Raw genomic sequence first — 26723 nt, 5'->3', positions numbered from 1 at the left:
TAACAGGAATATGCACAATACCAAATGTGTAAGAAATACCCATTTATTTTATTTTTTTAATTTAATTAAAACTAGCATGATTCCACTACAATGGTAGGAAATGACATCCAAACCATTCAGGGGGCTTTCCTCGCAAGATTCTGGATCTTGCCCAGCGTGCTGAAGCATGGAGAAGGCCTGTCCTGTCATCCCTCTGCAATTTGCACAAGAATCTATCTGCTAGATGCCCACTTTCTGTACCAGAAAATTTTCCGCTGGATTGGGACACACCGCAGCTCTGTGCGATGTAGGATGTCAAAGATCTTTGAGAGGTTGGAGTCCCAGTCCCTAGGGTTCAGAATCTCCAGCCGCACAGCCATCCTCTCTGAGCACTGGCTGCCTCCCTGAGCATCCCTTTTTTTTAGTGACAGGGAGGTGTTTGTCTCTTCCTTCCTGTTACCCTCAAAGAGTCCCCCTTTCTCCTCTCCTCCTAGGGACACCTAGCAGAATCTAGCAGAGTTTAAACTTTTCTAAAATAAAAGCTGCTCCCTGGAAATGGATGCTTTCCTTGTGCAAAAAAACTCTGAGGCAAGAAAATACCAAGACCCTTCTTGGCAAGGGAGTGGTGAGGATATGGAGAATATGAGAAATTGATTCTCAGTAAATTTTCCTGCCACAAAAACGAGGTCACTGAATGATCCAAAGCCCACAGTAGTAAGAGGCAGAGCTAGGATCCACAGCATTCTTGCAGTTATGCAGACCACCTGAAGAGAACCCCTGGGCGCCCCAGTTGCTGCGGGGCAGGTGCCCCTGGGCAGGGGAGAGCAGCAGCTGCAGATCCCAAATGAGACTGGCCCCCTGGCTTCTCTGATGGAGATCACCAGTGGATGAGATCCTGGGACTTGAGTCTTCACAGAGATGAGCTTGCAGTCCAAACCCGGACCTCTCTCACCCACAGAGGGACGATCCGTCATGTTATACTGATAAACACAGCGTGTCCCAAGGATAAAATCCAAGTTATTCTAATCTCGGCATTTCCATATGGTTTATGCTTATGTAAAGCGGTGCTTGCCAGAAACACAGTGACAACACTGTCAAAGAGCATTTAAATGGAACAAACCCAAGCACCTTCTCGAATTTGTAATACATACATTATGTAAGGGAGAAGTAAAACAAAATGACTTTTTACACATGGATGTGCTTTCAGGGGATTTTTGAATTATATTCCTTTGAACAATAATTTCATATTTCTAGATGCAACACTTGTTTTAATCCTGTTCCAACCAAGAATTTTATTTTGTTCTAAATTAATTTACTTGCGGGGCACCCGGTTGGCACAGTCAGTTGAGCATCTGACTTCGGCTCAGGTCGTGATCTCACCACTTGTGGGTTCGAGCCCCATGTCAGGCTTTGTGCCGACCGTGCGGATTCTCTGTCTCCCTCCCTCTCTACCTCTCCCCTGCTTGCACTCTCTCTCTTAATAATAAACATTAAAAATTTTTTAAAGTAATACTAATAAATTAATTAATTTACTTGCAACTTTTGTTATTACTCAAATCAGTTTTCTAAAGGCTAAGGAGTTAAGTCACTGAGAACACAGCCACTTAATTTTGGGTCTTTATTTTTCTGTGTGCAGTAGTATTTTTATACTGACCTCGACTGTCAAAAACACACTCAAAATAAAAAAGCAGGAACGGGGGAGGTGGAGTGAGTCCTCTGAACAGCCAAAATAGGGGTTGTAATGTTCAGGTTTACATTAAGGGAGACCCTGGGACCCACAATCTTTGTGTTTACCCCAGTTCACTTTCCCTTACGAAACATTTTAAACATATCACATAAATGGTGGGAAAAAAAATCAAGAAAATTGAAAGTACAAAGAAAAACTCTCCTGCAGATATACCACCCAAAGAACACCACTGTTCATATTTTCATCTCTTTCTTTTGGGATATTGTATACCTGTGTTTCACATTTCCACCATCATTACCGTTGCCCATTTCTTTTGTAGTAATGGTCAACTATGGAATTCTCTTTTTTCTTTTTTGCTTATTGTTATAAAATAAGCATTTCCCTATTTAAAAAAAGTAGAAATTCAGAGGTACCTGTGTGGCTCAATCGGTTGAGTGTCCAACTTCGGCCCAGGTCATGATCTCCTGGTTTGTGAGTTCAAGCCCTTCATCAGGCTCTCTGCTATCAGCACAAAGCCCGGTTGGGATTCTGTGCACCTCCCCCTTCTCCTTGCCCCTACCCCGCTCACATGGGCTCTCTCAAAAAGAAATAAAAACATTTTAAAAATTAATTAATTTTTTAAAAAGTCACTTAATTAGTTCCCTAGAGAGACTATCTTCCAGAAAATCCATTCGTCTAGATTCCATATCTTGCCTCAAACTGAAACAGTGGCATATGTGGCTAAGTGCCAGGGGTTTGAGGATGTCATAAGATAAATATCTTCTTATAGGAATTTTCCACAAAATTGAAAGAGAAGATTCACTCTAAAATAAACCCAGCCCAGACATAGGAAGTAGAACCAGAAATACATATGAATTTTTGAGATAAAACAGGAAAAGGATTTCAAAAATGAAATGTAGTTCAAGAGAAAATGATTTCGTTGACATTTTTATGAATTGTAGATGCAACCCGCATTGGTAGCACTTGTGGTGGTCTTTTGTGGTACTTAAGTTTACATCTTCCAGATGTATACATAAGAAAACAGTGTCTTGGGGTGCCTGGGTGGCTCAGTTAGTTAAGCATCTGACTCTTGATTTCGACTCAGCTCATGATCTCACGGTTGTGAGATCAAGCCCCATGTTGGCTCTGAGCTGCACATAGAGTCTGCTTGAGATTCTCTCCCTCCCTGTCTCTCTCTGCCCCTCCCCCACTAGTGCTCTCTCTCAAAAAAAAAAAAAAAGCCAGTGTCTGTATGAATATATAAGAATATATAAGAATATGTAAGCAAACCTTGCTTTGCTTTTAGCGAAGAATTTCTAGGACATGTATCTGCTTCCACGCTCCATTTTAAGTATGCGTATCATGTGCTTGTATTTTGTATAATACAAAAAGAAAACAGTCCTTTATCACTGAGCATGTTGGCATTATTTTCCTTCTTTTTCTTTTTCTTTGCAATATTTGAAATGAGTTTTATTCCTTTTTTATCTTTTCTTTCTTTATTGGAAACATATTTTATGTTTAAAAATGGATTTTTTTGAGGAGCTACTATAACCTGCTTTTTTCCAAAATTAAAGATTGTATTGTGATGGAAAAAGTGCGTGACATAAAATTTGCCATCTCAACTCTTTTTAAGCGTACAGTTCAGTAGTGGTAAGTATATTTACGTTGTTATGAAACAAATCTCCAGAACAGTTTTATCTTACAAACCTGAAACTTTATACCCATTGAACAACGCTTCCTTCCCCCTGCCCCACCCCCTGGTAACCACCATTCTACTTTGTTTTCCTATAAATTTGACTATTTAGATACCTCATATAAATAGAATTCTACGATGTTTGTCTTTTTGTGACCGGTTTATTTCATTTAGCATAATGTTCTTAAGGTCCATCCATGTTATAGCTTGTAATGGGTTCTCCTTCCTTTTTAAGGCTGAATAATATTCATATATATGTATATAATATACATATGTGTACATATATATATACACACACACTATACACACACACACACACACACACACACAATTTTTTTTATTCACTCATCTATTGGTGGACATTTGGATTACTTCTACCTCTTGGTTAATGTGAATAGTGCTGCTCAGAACACAGGTATGCCAATATCTCTTTGAGATCCTACTTTCAGTTCCTTTGGATATATACCCAGCAGTGGGATTGTGGGATCATCTGATGATTCTATTTTTAACTTTTTGAAAAACCTCCATACTATTTTCCACAATGGTAGAACTCATATTTTAAAAAAGAAGAAATGGCGGGGAGCCTGGGTGGCTCAGTCGGCTAAGCTTCCGACTTGGGCTCAGGTCGTGATCTCACGGCTGGTGGGTTCAAGCCCCCGAATGGGGCCCTGTGCTGACAGCTCAGAGCCTGGAGCCTGCTTCAGATTCTGTGTCTCCCTCTCTCTCTGCCCCTCCCCCCCCCTTGTGCTCTATCTTTCTCTGTCTCTCAAAAATAAATAAACATCTAAACATTAAAAAAAAAAAAAAAAAAAGTAGAAATGGCAAGAAAGCATCCTGTTTGTGGAGGGTCATGTTAGACCAACACCCTAGATTCACAATGGGCAGGAATTCACTTCCCAGCTTCCATTGTCACCATTTCTTTTCCTGACAAAGCCCTGGTTTTGGTCAGGTGTTTACTCTTCCATCAGAAGATTCAACAGAATTTGACCTTATCCTCAGCTTTGGAAGTGTATCTCACTCTAAACCACTCTTGGTAATCCCACTACCTTGCCATTGAATAGTTTAGGAACTCAGACTTCAGTCATACACAGTACAGTTTTCCCTTGAGGAGTGTTGTTGCTAGAGGAGTGAGCAGGTGACCTAAGTTGCATCAGATTGAAGGGAAAGGTTTCTGTAGGACAACTGGGTGAAAGGTTTTCTTTTTCTCCTGTGGAATATGAACAAAGTAATGTAGGTCATTGTTTCCTGTAAGTCACTTATTAGCCATGAGAGTCCTAGTCTGGAGACAAAATTGTTGCACAAAGAAAGACTAAATCAAGAGAATACCAAATAAATGGATTGGAGCCCTCATGGCATTGGGCCTGGAACCCTTCTGAACTCTGGATTTGCCTATTAATAAACATCATTGTTTAAGCTAGTTTGAACTCGATTTTTCTGTAACTGGCAGCCCATAGCATCCTACCTGATACAACTCTCCCTGCTGTTCACCAACCCTTGGGGAAAACTTTGAGAATCACCTATCCATCTCACAACTCTGAGGTCTAACAACTGCTCCTGTTGCAATTCCTCTTTACATATTGGCTGGTCCCACAGCCAACCTGGGGACATCATGCCTCAGGACATTTCAAAATCTGACCGAAGGTTTCCATTCTGTTGCTGAGGGTTGGATGAGGAAAAGGGTTATCACTCCTGCCAGGAGATAGCCTGTGATGAGAGCTAATGTAGAGGAAGAGAGGTTGTACCCTTGGTGGTAGCTTTGGAAGGAATGGAGTGCCTGCAGGGCTACCACTGGCTTATAATGTTCTTTTATGTGAATTAGGGGGAAAAATGCCCTTCCCAAGACACTTTACTTCCATATGACGGTAAACTGTCGTAATACATTGATTTTGTTAGCACAAAACATTTTTCTTTCATTTGCCAGAAAATTGTCATAATGAATATACAAATGTATGCTATCTAGGGTGTAAATAGCTCTCTCTTAGATCTGGCACCATTGAGCATGACACCATCTGGACAAAGGAACGTGACAGCCTATTAGAGACAGAACACAGAATGCGGAACAGACGAGAAAGCTGGTGGAGACGTACTTATAATCCATTCACTTTCAGCTCAGACATGATTTTGATAGGTAAACAACTTTTAACAAGTAAAGTGGGGAGACAAGACTTTTCTTTTAACTTTGTATTTTAAAATAATTTCAGACTCACAAAAAAGGTGCCCCCCAAAAAAACAAACCCAACCAACAACACATCACCAAAAATAAAAATCAGTCCTCATATATCCTTCACCCAACTTCACAACTTATATAAAGAGAGTACGATTATGAAAATCAGGAAATTAACTTTGATATCATACCACTAATATACAGAGCTTATTCAGATTTTACTAATTGTCACACTAATGGTTTTTTATGGTCCTGGATCCAATCCAGAATCACACATTGCATTTAGTTCTCATATTTTCTCAGTCTCCTTCAACCTAAGGTAGTTCCTCAGTGTTTGTCTTTTATTACATTGACACTTTTGGAGAGTACTGGCAGTTATTTTGTAGAATGTGCTTCAATTTGGGTTTACCTGATGTCCTTCCTAATGATTCAAAATTCAGGTTGTACATTCTTGGCAAGAATACCACAGAAGTGATGCTGTGCCCTTCTCGGTGCATCATTTCAGGAGTCGCATGATGTTAATGTGTTAACGTTAATTATGCGATTTAGGTGCTCTGTGCCTTGTTTCTCCACTATAAAGTTACTCTTACTCTCTTTATAATTAATAAATATCTTGTGTTGAGATACTTTAAAAATATACTTATATCCTGTTTCTTATCAAACTTTGTCCCACCAATTTTACCACCCATTGGTGATTCTTACCTACAGAAATTATCAGTGTGGTATTGGCCAAATAGTGAGGTCAAAATTCCAACTTTACTTTTTAATGTTTATTTATTTATTTTTGACGGTGGGAGAGGGGCCAAGAATCCAAAGCAGGCTCCACACTGTCATTACAGAGCCTGACATGGGGCTCAAGCTCTCAAACTGAGATCGTGGCCTGAACAGAAGTTGGACCCTTAACCAATTGAGCCACAGGCACCCCAAGATTTCAGCTTTAGAATTAAATTTGGAAAGACTCCCCAGAAGTAGGTGAGAAACATCTTGCAATCTGAGTGTATAATCTACTGACCAAGAGCAGGAGTTTTGCATTCAGACAGACCTAAACTCAAATATTAGCTCCACTAGGTATTAGCTATGTGACTCTAAGCAAATTAACTTCTCTGATCATTAATTCCCTTATTGGTAAAGTAGAAATTATGGAGTCTATCATATAGAGTTTTTATAATGAATAAAATAATTATAAAGCACTTTGCATAGTGTCTGGCACATGATAAATGCTCAGTGAATTTTAGTTATTGTTATAATTGTTATTGTAATGAAGCGGTTCAGGACAAGTCTTCCCCAAAATGTGCCACTTTAGCATGTGGACTGTTTTGAGCTGAAGGTAATTAAGACCTTGTGGGCTCAAGAGAAACTTTTTTTTTAATTAATTATTTTGAGAGAGAGAGAGAGAGCACGCGTGCATGGGCACAGGTGCACAAGCAGGCGAGGGGCAGAGAGAGAGGGAGAGAGAATTCCAAGCAGGCTCCATACTGTCAGCACAGACCCTGACACAGGGCCCAAACTCACTAACCATGAGATCATGACCTGAGCCAAAATCAACAGATGCTTAACTGACTGAGCCACGCAGGCACCATTCAAGAGAAACTTTTGCCCCTCTTTTAACTATGTAGAAAAATCTTCCCTGGGTGCCTGGGTGGCCCAGTTGGTTAAGCATCCGACTTCGGCTCAGATCGTGGGTTCGTGGGTTTGTGGGTTCGAGTCCTGCATCGGGCTGTATGCTGACAGCTCAGAGCCTGGAGCCTGCTTCAGATTCTGTGTGTGTCTCTCTCTCTTCCCCTCCTTCGCCATGTGTCTCTCTCCCTCTCAAAAATGAATAGACGTTAAAAAAAAACAATTTAAAATAAAATGGCTCAAATGGTAACCTTATAAAAGGGGGGAGGGCGCCTGGGTGGCTCAGTTGCTTAAGCATTCGACTTTAGCTCTGATCATGATCTCCTGGTTCGTGAGTTCACGCCCCAGGTCGGGCTCCATGCTGACATCTCAGAGCCTGGAGCCTGCTTCAGATTTTGTGTCTCCCTCTCTCTCTGCCCCACCCTGTTCATGCTCTTTCTCTCTCAAAAATAAACAAGCATTTCAAAAAAATGTTTTAAAAAAAGTGATCTTTCCCAAAATAAAAATATTGCCAGAGACAAATTTTATTTGAAGGCCCCATCTGTATGGCAGGGCAAACATCTAGTATGGATGAAATAATTCCTATCATAGAAACAGAGTACAATCAAAGACATTTCAGAACAGTTCCTGGTCAGAGAAAGGAATGCCTGCTCTATAGCTTTGGACCAGTGTTGACTTTATGTCTTTCATTTCTTCCCTTTCCAAATAGGACACTGAGGTTATTTGTCTCTGCTTGCTACTGTATATTTGGGAATGAGAAAAGAGAGAGGACAGATAGCTCTCTCTTTTTTTTTTTTTTTTTTTTTTTTTAGCTTTTACACAACCAAAAAGAACCACATGTGTACCAGATGGAGATGCCTGAGCATCTCCCAGGGCTTTTAGCTGGATTCAGTGACTTTGGATAACATTCTCAGGGGTAGGGTGGAGAGGGATCTACTCTATATATGGGAGGAAGAGTAAAAGGGAAATTCATTGGCCAGAGAGCGAATTGTAGCAGACTGACCATGTGCTTTCCAAGCTCATTTTTTTTTCCTCCTAGGTACTAAGTTAAATTACATTTCTCAGCTTCTCCTGCCATTAGAGGGGGGCCACTTGGCTTGAGTTCTGACCAATGAGTTGGGGAAAAGGCTATCTGATACTCCTAGGCCTAGTCCATAGCCCACAATCCTCTGTGCTCTCTTTTGTCTCCCCTCAGTGAGACTGATGTCAACATCTAGGGCAATACTAGGTTCTGAAAGACTGCACAGAGCAGAAACCCCCAGCTGACCACATTGAACTCTTTGTGAACAACGAATAAATATTTATTGTATTAGGCCACTGAGATTTGGAATTATTTATTACACAGAAACTAGTGTTAATTATGCTAAGAAAATCTCCACCGTACTAATTTAACATGCTAAATGTTACACAACAATGGGCAGCTAAATGTTTATTCAGAGATGCAAGATCCATTAAATACATTATTTCCATTGGATGATTTCTGACCAGCCAGTTTGGTAAATAAATTTTAATTTTCTAAAGGTTGCCTTCAGAATACAAATATACCTGCCCATAATGGAATAATGGATGTCATAACTGAATGTGCCCAAGGGGTGGGCTAGAAAAGGATACCAAATGAAGTAGGTAAAGCCTTAAAGTGGGTAAAGCCTAGGTCCAATCCTGAGTCAAGATCAGAGACAGTCTCTCATCCAAGGTTCAACCAAGCAAAGAGAAACCACCATGGGTGTTTAGAAGAGAGACTCTACGGTGAGAGAAAGAGGAAGAGGCAGAGAAGCTAATCTGAGGACAGTGAAGCAACACAGACATTGGCAACAGCACAAAGCCACCACCACCCTTAGACTGAAAAACAGGGAAAAGGTGGTTTAATTGGAGCCCAGGAGTTATGATCACCCAGCAGAAGAGGCTGTCAAGGCAAGCACATCCCCCAAAGGTGGAGACTTTGGAAGAAGGGCAGCAGTTTTGGAGATGCCACCCAAGGGAAGGAGAGTAAGATTCTACCATTCCGTCACTAGTGCCGCCCAATGGCTAATGCCAGCTGGAATCCGAGTGACTCAGGGGCCTGAGAAAGACAGCCTTACAGGAGCCAGTCCACCTGCCTTACTGAGCCGGGTAGGCAGGCCACAGGCAAAGGATCTGAGCACATGAAAGTGTAGGACATGCAGAAACTCTTAAGGAAGAGATGTAGAACACTCTATTCTCAGTAAAATCAAAGCTCAAGGGTTAGAGCAACTTAAAAGAGCATTGCAGTCAAAGGTGGGACATTTTTAAATGTTCTTGCTTCTCAGAGATGCTGTTCTACTTGTTGTGATTAAAGTCACCACTTTTTTATTTTTATTCTAGGTCATGGAAGAGCCAGCATGTGGGGGAACTTTATTCTTATGTCCAAATATGAAATCTGTTCAGATGTAGCTTCCTTCTCCTTCAATTTTTGTAAGCAAATTTGATTAAGTGTTTGAAAACTGCAGAAATGAAAGGTGGAACACAGTCTGCCACTGCTAATTCGCAGCTGTGTGATATTGGGCAAACCACTTAACTGACTTCTGCGGTTCTATTTTTCTGGTCTCTCAGATGGACACATACCTTCTTCCTTATCTCATTGGCCTATTGGAATGATCATAGTTTTTGTTTGGTTGGTTGATTGGTTTTAATGAGACAATGTGAAATACTGGTATACAGAAAAGCATCATATAATGTAAAACATTATACATATTAATATGCTCCAAATCTATCTTCCCACCATTCTATCCTTTATTTTGTGGGTCAGCTTTACTGAGATATAAATTAAATACAATTAATTTCATTAAGGTAAGTAAGTGTACAATTCAATGAGTTTTGGCCAATATATATAGATATGTAACCACTGCCACAATCATGATACAGAATATATCCATTGACCCCCAAATTATCCCTGGTGCCCATTTACACTTTTATGTTTTGAGTCAGTACATACTCAAGAGAAATGAAAACATACATCCACACAAAAACTTGTACATAAATATTCATAGTAGCATTATTCATAATAGCCCCAAAGTGGAAACAACCCAAATGTCTATCAACTATCAAATGGGTAAGTAAAATATGGTATATCCTTGCAGTGGAATATTATTCAGCCATGAAAAGAAACGTATGGACGAAAAGAAACCAGTCACAAAAGACCACATATTATATGATTTCATTTATATGAAATGTCCAGCATAGACAAATCTATAGAGATGGAAAGTAGGTCAGTGTTTCTCTAGGGCTGGGGGTTAAGGGGAAATGGGGAGTGACTGCAAATAGGTATGAGGTTTCCTTTTGGGGTGGTAAAAATGTTCTAAAATTGATTTTGGTGATGACTGCACAATTCTGTGAATATACTAAAAAACCATTGAATTGTACCCTTCGAATGGATATATTGTATGGTATATGAATTATGTCTCCACTAAGCTCTTACCAAAAAACTAATTCAGGAATTAAAGGAAATCTAAAACAAAGGCAAAATTCCAAGCACAATATTTCATTATAGTTTTTGTATACTATTTTTTCTTCAAAGTTACAAGAGCATTTCTATAAATTAATAACAAAGGAAGATCGCATCCACAATCCTAATAGCCTAAGAAAGCAAACTATTTGATTATTTTATATCCCTTCTTCACCTCATCTTTGAGTATGTTTGCTTGATTTACAGTCATAAATGGTACAGACTCGATTAGTAGGTTGCTTTCATCAGTTAACATTTTTCCATATTGCTACACAGTTTTCACTGTGATCATTTTGAGAAATACATGACATTCCACCTAACCGACCACATTCCTCCATCCACTCAGACACCCACGCCAGAAAGCTGAGCTATACCTATGTTGCTCTTGTCACTACCCTAGTTCAGAACAACGTACTCTCTTGCCTAAATTACTGCAAATGTTTTCTAACTGGTGCCCTTGCTTTTTGTGGTCTAGCAATCCATCCTCCACACAGCAGACAGGCCTGAAACTGGTGTCTTCAGTGATTCCCAACCAACTATGCATGAGAGGCCAAACCACTCCAATGGCTCACAGACCGCTTCAGGCTGGGCTCTTGCCTGCATTTTCAGCCTCATTACCCCCCTGTCCCCTACCCCACTCCATATCCCCTGTGTTCACTGAAATGCACACAGCATAGCATGTGGGGTTAACTCTGCCCAGAATAACTCACCCACACTGCCCCCTCCTGTCCACTCGGCAAACTCCTACTTCTCCTCTAAGGTTTGGCATAAACATTGCCTCCATGGAGGAGCATCTCCTATCCTCCCCAGGAGGGAGGTACTCCCACCTCCATACTCCTAGATACCTTCGTACATATCTCCATTTTGTATTGTACTTCCCATGCATGCTCTATGCCTACCTCTCTCCCCAGAGTAGGAATTATGCTGTCTTCAGTTTCCAGCACTTCAGCATCTGGCACATAGTACGTCCCAGGAAATGTCATTTCAGCAATTTAAGATTTATAACTACTGGGGCGCCTGGGTGGCTCAGTCGGTTAAGCATCTGACTTCGGCTCAGGTCATGATCTCCCGGTTTGTGAGTTCAAGCCCCGTGTCGGGCTGTGTGCTGACAGCTGGGAGCCTGGAGCCTGCTTTGGATTCTGTGTCTCCCTTTCTTCTCTCTCTGCCCCTCCCCTGCTCCTTCTCTCTCTCTTTCTCTCTCTCTCTCTCTCTGTCTCAAAAATAAACGTTACAAAAATAATAAAAATAAAAAATAAAAATTATACCTACTGTGCTAATTCACTATTTCCAGGCACTATTCAAATCACTTTCCACATATTATCTATTTAATCCTCTAAACAACCTTACAAGGTGGGTATTATCATTATTATTACCATTTTAAAGATGAGAAGACTGAAGAAGTTAAATAAGTTGCCCCAAATCATTACAAAGCTAGTAAGCGACAGGGTCAAGATTTGAACTTAGGCAGTGTGATTCCATGCTCCTGATCACTACACTGAACTACCTTTTGAAGAAATAAGCCATTCTTTATTGCCATATGCATAGGTTACTTGTAATCTGTCTATCCTTCCCTCCCTCTCTCCATCACTCTCTCTGATATAGATGGCACTGTAATACACAATTGTATGTATAGCTTATTTTCCTTATTTTGAATTTGGCTTAAGATAAATCCCTATGAGTAGAATTTAAAGATACATTACAAGATGACGTTTTTTGAATCTTCACATGTCCAATAACAACTTTACTTACCATGACATAGCTTGTGCTGAAGACGCGAAAGTGTCAAGGCCTCGGGCCATCCCAGCTGATACAGGATCAGGCAGATGGGGTCAAGTACTCTGAAGGCTGAAGATGGCTGCAGGAGAAGTGCAAGAAGGGGCAAACTGGTATGAATCTGCCTCGGCTGGCAGCTGGCCTAACTGCACAATATAGCCCTTGATCTAATTTTAGGATGAAAGAATGGAAAACACTTCGATGTTGCTTCTCAAAATGTCCAAGTATTAATGACTTAGTGGCCAAATTACAGCACCAGTCCTCTCAATGACACTCCTTTATGCCATGAAGTAGGTTAACACTGAGCCGTACGAATATACATTTTTGAAGCCAGCCACCATGTAAGTCTGACTGCTCTGTGACTCTTGTGAGGAAGCCCAAGCTAGCCCAGAAGAGGTATCCTGTGGAGAGTGACGATCAGCCCAAGCTGCTCCAGCCGTCCCAACCTAGGTGCCAGACATGGAAATGAAGGAGCTACCTTGGACATTTTAGCTCCAGGAGACGTGTGGAGGAATAACGGAAGAAACAAACTGTAACCCGAAGTCAGGCCTCAGATGTATGGCTGCAGTGAAACCAGCCCGGCCATCTATGGTCATTTGAGCCATCCCAGCCACTTAGGCATCATCATGAATAGACGAGCTGTTTCCCCTGAGTGCTGTCCAAACTCCAGATCCACAAAATTAAGAGCATAACACATGCTGTTTACTGCTGCGAAACAAACAAAACCTTTTTTTTTTTTATCCACCCGGAAATTTGAAAAAGATCATTTGAATGAGAAACGCTGGCTGAAAATCAGTGCTCTTCCTCCTCTACCTAGCCGCTGACTTGGCTCCCATGTAAAAGCAGCTGCTCACCATTGGCAAGGATTTGATCCAGAGTCACACGTGTGACCTCGCAGAGCAGCAGCCGCAGTGGCTGCTGAAGGCTTATCCTGGCAGTTTCCTTCCTCTGCTTTACCCCCAGAGGACCCGGGGTGATCCGTGAAAGCTGGCGCTCCTCGGACTGCTGGAGGGCGCTCCAGCCACTCGGCTGCCTATGCTACAGGGCTACCTCTGCCTGATAGAGGAGGGAAAACTCTGGCTTTCACCGTAACCCAACCTGGGGTCAAACCCCAGCTCCATCACCTAAACTGGTGATATAATTCTGGTCGTATAATTCTGAGCAGCTTAATCAATGCGGAGGCCCTGGATTTTCTCCTCTTTGAAATGAGGACAGTAACACCTAACTCAGTAAGTGTGCTTTCAGGGTTAAATGAGCCTTACCTCCCTGGCATTCCATAATAATGACAGCTACTGTTTACTGAGCATCAAAAATGACTTCAAATTCCTTATCACCATCCTCAGGTGGTTGCTCAACACTGCCTGGCAGTTTCAGAAATACTGCCTGGCAATTTCAGATGTAAATTGGATGCTGCACTATTTTACATTCACATCCTTCCTCTCTCAAGCTTCCCTCAGACCCTTCTCATCACTCTATGCTGATGACCTCACCGCAGGTTTCACGGATTAAAGAGAAGGAAGCTACCTCCTCTTTCGGTCATCAAACCTAAACCGCTCCCTGCATCTGCATTTACTTCTCCTTTCCTCTTTCAACAGTGGAGGAAGGGCCCCTCCTCCCATTGCAGGCCTGTCCATCCATTTGTGTTCTAGATCCCTTCATCTTTCCCCTCTCCACTGATCATTCTGTCAGCACTCAAACAGGCTCCACTATCTCCCATCTTTGGAAACCTTCCTTTGAGCCCTGCACTCCCTCCAGGCACTGCCCTGTTTCTCTGCTCCCTTTCTGGCAGACTCTCGAAGTTTCTACAGACCCCATCTCTACTCCATCACCTCTGCACTCACTAGCTCACTCGGATTTGGATTCCAGCTTCACCACTCCTCTGAGATTGTTTTTGTCAGGGTCGCCAATGGTTTTTTATTGTCAACAGCAATGTCTACTTCGTTGTTCTCCTTTCCACTTCTCAGCAGCATCAGGCTAGCTTGGACTTTCTGAAATATTCTCCTCTCCTACTTCCAGTGAAACCATAATCTCCTGGCTTTCCCCTTCTTTTGTGGGGGTCTCCATCCTCGGTCTTCTTTCCTTTCTCAACACCACGTGTCAATGTTGATACTTCTCAAGATTTGATCCTGGCTCCTCTTTTCTTCTATTCCTACATGTTTCCCTAGATGACCTCATCCACCACGAACTTGAAATACAATATTATGCTGATGCTTTCAAATGTGTATCTATAGTTCAGGCCTCTCTCATCCACCTCCAGACTCACGTAGCTGCCTGCCTAGTTCATGTAACTACTTTGAAGCTTACCTCTTCCAATTCCACTCTCTTGCTTAAATCAAGAAACCAGAAGTATCCTAGACCTGTTCCTTTTCCTAACTCCCTACATTAGTCTAATAATTTCTGTTAATTCTACTTCCAAAATAGGTCTCAGAACTGTCCCCTTCTGTCCATCTCTGAAGCCATACTCCCATCACTCTCATCTGAACAGCTCCCTCCTGTTGGATCTCTCCCTGCTTTTCCTCTTGCCCCTGCTCCTCCCCATTCCCTACGTAACATCCAGAGTTCTCTTTCTCAACATAAATGAATCAGTTATTGTCACGTGTCCACTTCAAAACCGTCAGTAGTTTCCCATTATGCTTAGAACAATCCAGACGGTTGGCTATGGACCGCCAGGCCTCTGGCCCCCAAACCCTGCCTACACCTTCAACCTCATCTGAACCCACTCTTCTCCCTTGTGATGCTCCAGCCACACTGGCCTTCTGGAAGTTCCAAACATTCCTGTCCCATGGCCTTTTGACTGTGGTGCCCTCTGTCTTACTCGTCACCTGGATCGCACCTTCTCATATTTTGGATCTTTATCGGTTATGAATGGTCTTTCTTGCCAGCAAAGAAAAAGAACCTCATCTAAGAAAGGCTAATACACGTGGAAGTTTTTCTCTTATAACAAAATCTCCAGAAGTCAGTAGTCTAGGGCTGGCACAGCAGCTCCATGAGATCAGAGGAACTTGGCCTCTCCCTAGATTTCATCTCTACCATCCTTCATATGCTGACCTCCCGTGTCTGGCCTCATCCTTGCTGCCTCATGGTCAGAAGATGGCTCCTACACTTTAAGGCCTTCACTCCATATCCCAGGCAGAAGAAGGGGAGCTAGGGGGCAAAGCCTACTTCTTCTCTAACTTCTCATGACACAGAATTTCAAACATAAAAAATAGAATAATATAACAGCCCCCTCATGGATCCATCATGCAGCCACAATAATTATAAACTCGTAGCCAATCTTGTTTCGCCTCCCCACACACTTCTCCCTTTCCACTTACCATTTTGAAGCAAGTCACAGACGTTGTATTGTTTTTTCCCAAAACGTTTCGCTATATATCTCTAAAAGACAAAGCTCTTCCTTTTTTAAATATAACCACGATACCATTACCACACAAAAAATGAACAATTCCTGGATGTCATCAAATATCTGGATTTCAAATTTCCAACTGTCCCAGAAGAGTCGTATTTTTTATAGTTAAAAGTATCCAAATAAGACCAATACTTGCCATGATGTGTTCTTGATGTCTTTTAACCTATAGGATCCCCTTTTATCTTTTTTTTTCCTCTCAATTTATTTTTGAGAAATCCAGTCATTTGTCCCCAGAGTTTCCCACAATCTAGATTTTCCTGATTTCATCCTGATGGTATCCTCTGTCTTCTGTGTCTTATAAACTCACAGTTGGATCTACAGGTTTCATTAGACTCAGGCTTGGTTTTTTGTTACTGTAGCTTTTGTTCATTTGTTTGTGTGTTTGCTTGCTTGTTTGTTTGGCAAGACTGCTTTGTAGGAGGTGATGTGTTCTGCTGTCTGGAGTCACCTAATATCCGATTGTCTCTCTTTTTGTAATATTAGCAGGTTTTGATGATTAATGTCTAGATCCATGAATTCATTAGGTTATAAAATGTTGGTACATTAATTCAATCATTCTTTCTTCATTTATTAGTTGTAATACTTTTATAAAGAGAAACTTGCTCCCCCTATTATTAGGTTACCCAATGGATACAGACAATAAAGGAAAGGTAAAATACTTGATTCTTTTCTTTAGTTTGCTAGTTTTCAAAATAATGAGTTGACTCACTAGCACCCTCCAATGATGACCACTCAGGGATCCTTTTTTAAAAAATTGTCTTTATGGAGGCGCTTGGGTGGCTCAGTCAGTTGAGTGTCTGACTTTGGTTCAAGCCATGATCTCGTGGTTCATGGGTTCCAGCCCCGCATCAGGCTCTGTGCTGACAGCTCAGAGCCTGGAGCCTGCTTCAGATTCGGTGTCTCCCTCTCTCCCTGCCCCTCCCCTGCTTGCTCTCTCTCTACATATATCTCAAAAATAAATAAACATTTAAAAAAACTTTTTAAGGAGTCTCTCAAAAAAAATAATAAAAAATAAAAAAGTTGTCTTTATGAACTTATAGATTTAAACATATTTGACATATTTTGACATACATTGCAATTCTCCATATTGATGCTCAAATGGTCCCATCTCTGACCTTTGGGAGTGTCCTTACATTGGTTCACCATTTCCTTTTCTATGAGAAAAACTAAAGCTTTCTTGAAACATCACTTGGCCAGTTTCCACGTCTGTCTCACTGGCCAGAGTTATGTCACATGGCCACCCTGAGCTTGATGATGATGGCAGACAAAGTTTGAGTCATTCATCATCTCTTCCAAGAGGCTTCCCCTGGTGCCCTATCTAAAGAATGCACCCCCCTATTATTCTGTGGAACTCTATCCTGTTTACTTCCTTTACACTACCAACCAGAAACTATGGTTATTTTATTTGTCCATTTGTTAAGAGTCTGAACTGCATCACTGGGCTGTGAGCTTCATGACATTTTCCCTAGCACAATACCTGCAGATGTACACAGAAGATACTCAGTAGGTATTTGTTGAATAAATAAAGGTAGGCACGTCTATTATCTCCATTGTATACATTATATACAGTGCTGTCCAATACCGTAGCCAGTAGCCACATGTTGCTATTTCAATTAATGTAGTATAACTACTATGGAAAACAATGTGGAGGTTCTTCAAAAAATTAAAAACAGAACTACCATATAATCCAGCAATCCCACTTCTGGGTACGTATCCAGAGGAATCAAAATCAGGATCTTAAAGAGCTCTCTGCACCCCTGTGTTCACCACAGTGCTCTTCACAGCTGCCAAGACATTGAAACAAACTAAATGTCCATCAACAGACAAATGGATTAAAAAATGTTGCACACAGATACAATGGGATATTATTCAGCTTTATATAAGAGGAAACCCTGCCATTTGCAACAGCAAATGAACCTAGAAGACATTATGCAAAGTGAAATAAACCAGACACAGGACAAATACTACATGATGCCACTTCTATGAGGAATCTAAAATTGAAGCTCACATAAACAGAGAATAGAATGGCAATTGCCAGGGCCAGGAGGAGAGGGAAATACGAAAGTGTTAGTCAAAGGGTACGAAGTTACAGTTAAGCAAGATAAGTCTTAGAGATGTATGGCATAGATGGTGCAGCATAAATACCGTATCCATACTTATAAATTTGCCAAGAAAGTGGTTCTTATGTCCAGTGTTCTTACCACATGATAAATGATAATAATCATCATCATAATAATAAGGAGGGCAGAAGGAAGCTTTTGCAGGTGATGGATAAGTTTATAGCATAGATTGTAGTAATGGTTTCATGGGTCTACACTTATGTCCAAACTCATCAAGACGTAGACATTAAATATGTGTAGCTTTTTTATATGTCAATCATACCTCAATAAAGTGGTTTCAAAAATAATTACATAAAAATGCAAATTAACTTAAATTTAAAATCCAGTTTCTTAGTCACACTAGCCATATACTGACTCCTCAAAAACCACATCTGAATAGTGACTACCACCATGTAGATCTAGTGCATTTTACCTCATCACAGAATTCTACTGGAAAGTGCTGGATAGAAGAAGAAATTGGCTGAGAGGTAAATTAGCCAAGGTCATACAGCTACTAAGAGGAGGAGTTGGGATTCAAACTCATGTCTGAGTGACTTTAGAGCTAGAACTCAACACTGTAACATCATTCTGTTATTACTTGCTTACTCCTGCTTTCCATTTCAGACCCTCTAAAGGAATTTACAGGGAGCTTCAAGCCTGGCTACCTCACAGAGTGACCAACTGTCCTAATTTGCCTGGGCCTGAGGGCGTTCCCGGGATGCAGAAAAATTCTGGGCAAACCGTTGTTAGAAAACAAAATTCAACCAGGTAAATTTGAAGATCCAGTTGGCTTTATTAAGCAATTCATGATTTGGGCAGTATGCCATCTAGCAAGTAGAAACGGAGCTCTGCGGAGTATACAAAATGGAGGGTTTTTACAGGAAAAAGGGTGGGGCAAGAAGCTGTTCACAAAAAGAAAAGGTCACCTTCCCTTAGCGAGAGGGATGGTGGGTCTTATCAGGTGAATTACCTCAGCTTTCTGTGGGGAATGGAGAAGGTCCCTGTGACAAATTACTTTATTGGTGCTTACCAGAAAATTCCTGACTGACTGGTTAAGACTACATTTCTGAGAGAGGTTGAAACTGTAGTTAGGTTAGGTGTCAAGCCTATAGCATAAGTGACTTTATTTGGGATCTGTGGTTTTCTTTTTTTGTTTTTTAAGTAGGTTCTATGCCCAGCGTGGGGCTTGAACTCATGGCCCTGAGGTCAAGAGTCACACTGGCTTTCTTCGAACACTGTGCTACCTAATTATCAAAATTCTCTATTGAGGTTTGTGACAGGTAAATAGATGGTCTCACTCAACTCCATTTCAACCCCTTGTAATATGTGCCCTATTACATGCTAGAAGTGAGAAAATTGAAGACTTCATTTCCCAGAGTCCCTTAGAGCTTGGATCCCATACATAGTCTAGCTCTGGCCAAGCAGATGCACTTGGGCAACATCCAGAAGGCCAGCTTGAAAAGGAAGCTGCATTTCTGCTGTTTTATCAGCTAGGCAGTTCTGGGGCAGCAGAGATCTGAGCGTATTATCTTGGATGCCATGGCTTTGGAGAGACAGAATACGGACATGCATTTTGCGGTGTAGATTTAGCCTGAGCCAGCCAGTCCTGGAACTGGCAATAGTAGCAATGACTCCCTGATTTCTTGGTTTACTGTTGTATCAGAAGCGGCAGCTCCCGAATCACTGTTCCCTGAGTAAGCGTATTCTGTGGTGGAATCCTGAGCGTCATTACTGGGAGCCCAGCCTGGATCCTGCTCTTTCAGCCTTTCAAGGGATTTTTATCCTCTTAGCTCTCTGTGTGAATTCACTTTATGCTGAAGGGAGTTAAAGTGACTTTTATTATTTGCGGCTGAAGAACCTTCACTATTCAGCAGGGACTTCCTCTGGAAAACAAGGGAGCCTATATAACAAATCTGAGTGTCCTGAACACTGGGACCCTAATATAAAACTCTCCCTGACACTGCTATCCTTCTCTAAGGAAGGTGCATACATCCTAGTCACCAGTATCCTCCAAATACTGGAACTTGGTTATGGAGAAACGTCCACACACACACACACACACACACACACACACACACACATTTTTTCCTCTTCCATATGCTGGAATGTTCTTCCAAATCTCCTTACATGACAGTTCGCATCTTAATCTCTCTACCTTCAGGTACCAGCATCAGTTGTGGCTTCCTCAACTTCCCCAATCTAAACTGGCCCCCCTCTTCCAGTTATTCTCTTTCACATCATTTTGTTCAATTTTTATGTTACTTAACACAGCCTGTATTTATTTACTTGTTTATTTTCTGTCTTCCCCTGTCCCCACCTTTCTCCCTGCCCAGAAGAATGTATACCCCGTGAAAGGAGGGACATTTTTTTTTGCATTGTTCATCACCGTAACCTCACTGCCTTGGAACAGTGGCTTGCACATGGTAGCATCATTTAAACATATTTGTTGAATAAATTACAAAATAGAGATTGTTGTAGCTAGGACATTTTTTAACAGGGGCAAATGTTCTTGTGTGAACAAGACTTAATTGAGACTGCAAAGAAACAATGAGAAATAAGGAGACCCAACAATTGTGATGAAAGGCATTGTTGTGCAGGTAGCGGAGTATTAGAGCGGACATTTGCAACCACAGTGTAAACTCTGGGTAATGAGAGTAACACACTGACTTTTGGGAGGCACTATGGTTGAGTTACGAAGTGTGCAGTTTCTAGAGCCACCTAAACATGAGTTCAAATGCCAGTTCCATGTTTCTGCTGTCTGAATTTGGGCAAGTTCATGAGCTTCTCTCAGTTTCCTTCCCTCATCTGGAATATGAGGAGAATAATAGCACTCAACACACATGCCTACTGTGCTGATTAACAAGATGACACTTATAATGTGCTTAGTACATGGCCTGTGTATGTAGCATATGGCCTATGAGGACTCAATAAGTGTTAGATAATAAGAGTATTATAATTTTGCTAAACCCAGCTCCATTCCTGAAATTATGCCCAATACTTGGGGTTACTCTGATTATAGCCTATTACATTTCTAGCAGCCCAACCCTATCCCCCTTCACCAAATCATAATAAGTAGGTGCTCAAAAAATATTAGTGACTGACAGGAAGTTTGCTCATGCGGGGTATATTCCATTCATGTATAAACAGTTATTATTGGTGGTGCTGATGCTATATTTTTCCATCTCTGTTGACCAAAAACAAAACAAAACCAAAGAGAAACTTAAATAGGCAACAAGAATATTGGGTAGAAAATACTCCATCATCAGAGAGAAGAGCAACCAATATAAAAGAACATTAAAGAGGAAAGAAGTGGCCTAAACCTTTCCAATGATTCATTCCAGTGATTAATTTTCCCTACATTTGATTTGTCCTATTGAGAGGGACAGGGCCAATTCATTCTTTCATTCAGCAAGTATTTATGAAATGCCTACTAAATTTATGATGTAGAAAGAACGGGCTAGGAATGCCTTCTCTAAATTCACCCCAACCTTGGTTAGCTTCTCCTCAATATTTAGAATTCAGCTCAAATACCATTTCCTCTGCTAAAGCTTAAAACTAGGCCAGGTCACCCTGGTGTGTGTCCTCATGGCACTGGAAGTCTTACCTTTTCCCCACTTGCTTTTTTGGTGATTATGTGCTTAATGCATGTCTCTTCTGTAGTCTACACAAGGGTAGGGACTTTGGTTTTGTTCAAGAGTATATCCCTGGTACTTAGCTTGGGGCCTGCTACGTAGTAGTTGCTGAGTTTTCTGAAGAGAGGAAAAGATTGAGGCTTTGAAGAAGGAGTCATCAGAACCTAACTCTAACACCGTTCATTCACCAGAGCAGCTTTTGCTTGTTCGTGGTGGCCTCTGACTCCCCCAGGCAGCTCTGCTCTTAGGACCCTGCAGAAAGCAGTATGGAAAATCACTGTAATCGAAAATAACACTACACTCAAAAATAGTCTCCTATACCTCTTGTATGAGGTGGCCTTGTGGCAAATATCTAAGCAAGGCACCAACGCCTATAACAAAAGCAACAATGAAATAAGGAAGTTCATATTGGGGCAATATTATCCTGGCAGCTAAAGTTCTAGGAATTCTTTTTAAAGATTTTATTTTTTTTTAAGTAATCTCTATACCCAACATGAGGCTTGAACTCACAACTCACAGAAACACAGGGAGTAAACGTGAGTGGCAGGAGATTAAGGCTGAAGCAGGCAGTGTATGAAGGACCTGAATGTACCCTGCTAAAGAGTTTAGAATATTATGAATTGTGGAGCACCCACATAGGAATTTAGGTACAAAAATGTCAGGATCAGATCTACATTTTTAAAAGATCATCATTTTTTAATTTTTTTTTAATTTTTTTTAATGTTTATTTTTGAGAGAGAGAGAGAGAGAGAGAGACTGAGTGTGAGCAGGGGAGGGGCATAGAGAGAAAGACACACAGAATCTGAAGCAGGCTCCAGGCTCTGAGCTGTCAGCACAGAGCCCAACGCGGGGCTCAAACTCACAGAGTGCAAGATCATGACCTGAGCCGAAGTCGGATGCTTAACCGACTGAGCCACCCAGGTGCCCCGAAGATCATCGGGTTTAAAAAAAAAAAAAATGTTTATTTGTCTTTTTATTTGTTTTGAGAAAGAGGGAGATAGCAGGGAAGGGGCAGAGAGAGAGTGAGAGGGAGAGAATCCCAAGCAGGTCCTCGATGTCAACGCAGAGCCCCATGTGGGGCTCGATCTCATGAACTGTAAGATCATGACCTGAGCTGAAATCAAGAGTTGGAAGCTTAACTGACTGAGCCACCCAGGCGTCCCAAAGGTCGTCCTTTTTAAAGTGTAAGACCCAAAGAGAATATAGGCAGAAGGTCTTGGTCCTTTTCTGCCGATTTCATCTTGCATGTTGAAACCACTACATCACCAGTTGGCCAAACTGGAAACAGAAATCACCCTAGCCTTACCTCTCCCTCACCCTCCAAATGCCCACCAAGTCCTATGGATTCTACCCTTAAAAGTTTCTTGAATCTACACAATGCTATCATTCCCACTGCTATGTCCTTTCCTCAGACCCTTATCACCGCTTATCTGAACTTTTCCAGTAGCCTTCTATCTGGTCTCCCTTCATACGGACCTCCTCCCCCAATTATTTGCTAGGCTGCTACGGGAGATTCTTCCAGAATGCAAGTCTGGTAGTGTTTCTATAACCTAAAACTTTTTAGTGTTTTCCCGTGACCCTTAGGAACTCTTTCCTACTGGCAGAAAGCCATCTAAGATTTGGACCCATCTAATATTTTCAGCTGCAAATGCTCACCTCCTCCCTTGCAAAGCTGTCCTTCAGCCTTGTTGAACTCCTGGCAGATTCCCAAACAGGCCAGAAGGCTTCAAACCTCCCACAGAGTCTCCATTCCCTCCTTCTGAATGGATTTCCTTCAACCTTCCCTAAAGAAATCCCATTATTATTCAAAATTCAGTTTAAGGGTTATTTCCTCCCTGAAGCCAGGTTTTTTGTTTTTTAATGTTTATTTATTTTTTGAGAGAGAGAGACAGAGTGCGAGCAGGGGAGGGACAGAGGGAGAGGGAGACACAGAATCCGAACCAGGCTCCAGGCTCTGGGCTGTCAGCACAGGGCCCCGATGCAGGGCTTGAACTCACAAGCTGTGAGATCATGACCTGAGCAGAAGCCAGACGCCCAACTGACTGAGCCACCCAGGCACCCCAAATTTTAAACTCCGTTTTAGTGCCACTTCCCTTCTTTCTCCTTCCTGTAGCTCGCTGTCTGGAGTCCTCTGGAGTTACTTCCATGGCAGATGTCATTGTTCGATGTTTGTCCAAGCAAGGACCATCTACATCATAATCTCTTTGTTGTTGGACTTTTTAAAATATTTATTTGTTTGTTTGTTTGTTTGTTTATTGAGAGAGGGTGCAAGTGAGTGAGGGACAGAGAGAGAGGGAGAAGGAGAGAGAGAGAATACCATGAGGGGCAGAGAGAGAGGGAGAGAGAGAGAAGCAGGGCTCACCCAAAGCAGGGCTTGAGGTCATCCGGTGAGGGCTTGAACTCATGAACCATGAGATCATAACCAGAGCCGAAATCAGATGCTCCACTGACTGGGCCACCAGGCACCCATAATCTCGTTTTTTGAAAAGTTTTTTTCTACTGTTTTACTTCTTTAAAAAATATTTATCATCACCATCATCACCATTGCAGATTCCTGTGCTCCAAAACTACTAAATCAGTCCATGGACCTGGGTGAAGAATTTGCTCTTAAAAAAATCTGCTAGATTACTGGTCATGTTCTGTTTCTTGATCAGGTGCTAATTACACACAGTGTTTATTTGTGTGGAATTCACTGAGCTCTGCCCTTAGATTATGTATACATTTCTGTATGTATGTTACATTCAATGAAGAGTTAAAAAGTAAACACTCCCCAGGCTATTTTTATAGCACTGATGGAGAAGCACTGACTTCTCTCTTGCTATTGAGTTGTAAGCTTTTAGAGGGTAGTGAGGGTATCTATGCTGTCTCTGTATTCCCACCATCTGTTTTAGTGCCTACAGTATAGTACACACTTAATGAATGACTAGTAAATAAATGAATGAATGAACAAAGGGAGAGAAGTGGCTTGAGGGTTCCTTCCTCCCTCACTCTTTTCTAAACATTGTTCCATGCCCCTGCTGGAGCACGTGAGAGCTCCTACCTCAGAGTTAAACTTCCCAGATATATCTCCCCTGAATAATCCTGTGAGATGCCACCTGACTTCCTCTCTACCCCACATGCTTGGTGTGACTGATCCAGGGCACCAGCCTGACAAGGGCGGGAGAAAGGAAGCAGGTGGAGGACGTTCTGTCCCCAGTACTTCTGCCCTGCCTGGGTCTGAGCCACCTGGCTCAGGCGTTCCTCAACATGCCTGGGAATCAAGCTGGAGAGAGCATGTCCTTGGAGATACTGCATTGCTAAAGCTCCTATTTGCACCTCTGATATAAACTGCTTCCTAAATTACTCAGCTTAAGTTATGTGGGAATTTGAAAATCTTTGAATATTTAGGAGTAGCAGTAGAGATTTTTCAGCAGATTTACAGCAGAAAGTGAGAGACACCCTGGGTGAAATATCATGTAAGTCATTTATTCAGTCACAGGTAATTACCAAAAGTTTCCTAGGGATACAACGATGAACAGTCATCTGCCTTAATGGAGATCACAGTGTGTGTTTGGGGGGCGGGGTGCCGGGGGAGGGGGTGAGACAAATACTAATATTGAAAGAGGACTTCAACTACCTCTTTCAATATTACTATTTTGACCTCAAACTTATTTATTGATTAATTTCTTCTTTCCAGTTTATCTCTTAACCTCAGGCAAAATACCCTGTGGGCAAAGCATCCCCTAATGAGAACCAAAACTACCCACTCAAACAATAAGAACCACCCTGAGCCAGCAAGACCCTGCTTGACTGACCCCAAGACAATGATCAACCTCACCTTGACTGCCCAGCTGCATGTACCCACTGAACTTTGCCCCCTGTTTTCCTTATATAAACCTGGAAGTATTGTCAGCACTTTTGAGACAGTCTTTGACATGTTAGTCTGCTTCCTGGTATTGGCCTCACCGAAATCAATTCCTTTCTTGTTTCCCCACTACTTGTCTCTTTGCCTTTTGGATTTTGTCAGTGGCAAGTAGCTGAACCTGGTCTGTTTGGGACCCTCACAGCCAGGGGCTCCTACACCCCTGTGCCCTGGCTACAATATCTAGATTTTTCAGAGCAGTTATGATGTGCTGGGTGCTTCACATATATTAGTTAATTTCATAATTGTAACGACTTAGTTGATGTCCTATTAATATCCCCACTGACAAATAAGGGAACAGATGCATCGTAGAGTTACAAACTGATAGAGTAAGGAAGATACGGTGTAGGGAGTAGGAAAACCTGATCTAGTCCCAAGGGTCAGGGAAAGTTTCTCTAAATATAAGAGGTTGAAGCAGAGATCTGAGGATTGAGTCCAAATCTAGTGGACAAAGAGGTCTGGGGGAAGAGAATTTCAGCCAATGGAAATAACAGATGCAAAGGGAAAATAAATTGTTTGAGGAACTGGCAGGCTGCCCTATAGCAGGAGCACAGGGAGCTGGAGATGAGGCAGGAGAGGTAGGGGCCACAGCCCCAAGTTTTGTTTTGTTTTTTTCCTCTGTGTCTCAAATAGTATGATAAAGTCAGGGATAGAAGATTTAGGATTTCGCCCTGATTTTGCTCTTAACAACCTCAGCCATCTCTCTGTGGCTGTTTCCTTATCTGGAAAAATGAGTGGGCAGACCAGAGTTCTCAAGGGCCCCTATGGTTCCCAAGCTGTGGTTCTGGGTAGGGCGCTCCTGGAAGAAATTGCCAATTCAAGGCACAGGCCCTGGCTGCTGCTGAACGCACTGAGGCCCAGGGGCTTGGCAACCCAGTGGCCCAGGCAGCACTTGCTGGCCTCTGAGTCCTCTGTAGGTTAGGTAAATACAAATGATGGAGAACATCACGTATAATAAATCACACAGTAAATATGGCTGTGAACATGGTTTGTTCCTCTCACTCGACATGGGTGAACTGCTAATAATGTAGTAAAGATTACCACCTGTTTGAAGCATTTCCTGTGTGCCAGGATTGTACCAGTTACTTTAGATAGATTTCTCACAACAGCTCCTTGTTAGATTCAAAAGCTGAAGCCTCAAGGGATTACATAACTTTAGTAAAGTCCTCAGCACCCAAATTTGCCCTGCCTACGGAGCATGTCCAGTCCTGTTTCCTATTGCCAGGTGTGCTCACTTGAGCAATGACTCTCTCTGGGTTTGCTCAGTGGCCGAGTTGGAATCTGAACCCAGCTCAGACTCCAAAGGTTATGGTGTTGACCACCGGGCCATACT

General features: G+C 41.9%; 1 protein-coding gene across 2 annotated transcripts in view; it reads left to right on the top strand.

The window, feature by feature from the left end:
- Nucleotides 1–26723, top strand: part of PANK1 (pantothenate kinase 1) — a 100961-nt gene that overhangs the window by 20651 nt on the left and 53587 nt on the right. The window contains exon 3 of one of the 2 annotated variants that reach the window (XM_086680346.1): nucleotides 18482–18625. The exons of the other annotated variant lie outside the window; for it this stretch is intronic. The gene's annotated coding sequence lies outside the window, so the exon portion shown is untranslated. The remainder of the gene's footprint in view (nucleotides 1–18481; nucleotides 18626–26723) is intronic. 2 annotated transcript variants of the gene reach the window in all.

Source organism: Puma concolor, chromosome D2, assembly GCF_028749965.1.
Source record: "Puma concolor isolate L17-30 chromosome D2, mPumCon1.1.hap2, whole genome shotgun sequence".
NCBI classification, from domain to species: Eukaryota; Metazoa; Chordata; class Mammalia; order Carnivora; family Felidae; genus Puma; species Puma concolor.
Note: the sequence above shows the minus strand (reverse complement) of the source record. Positions and strands in the feature narration are given on the sequence as shown.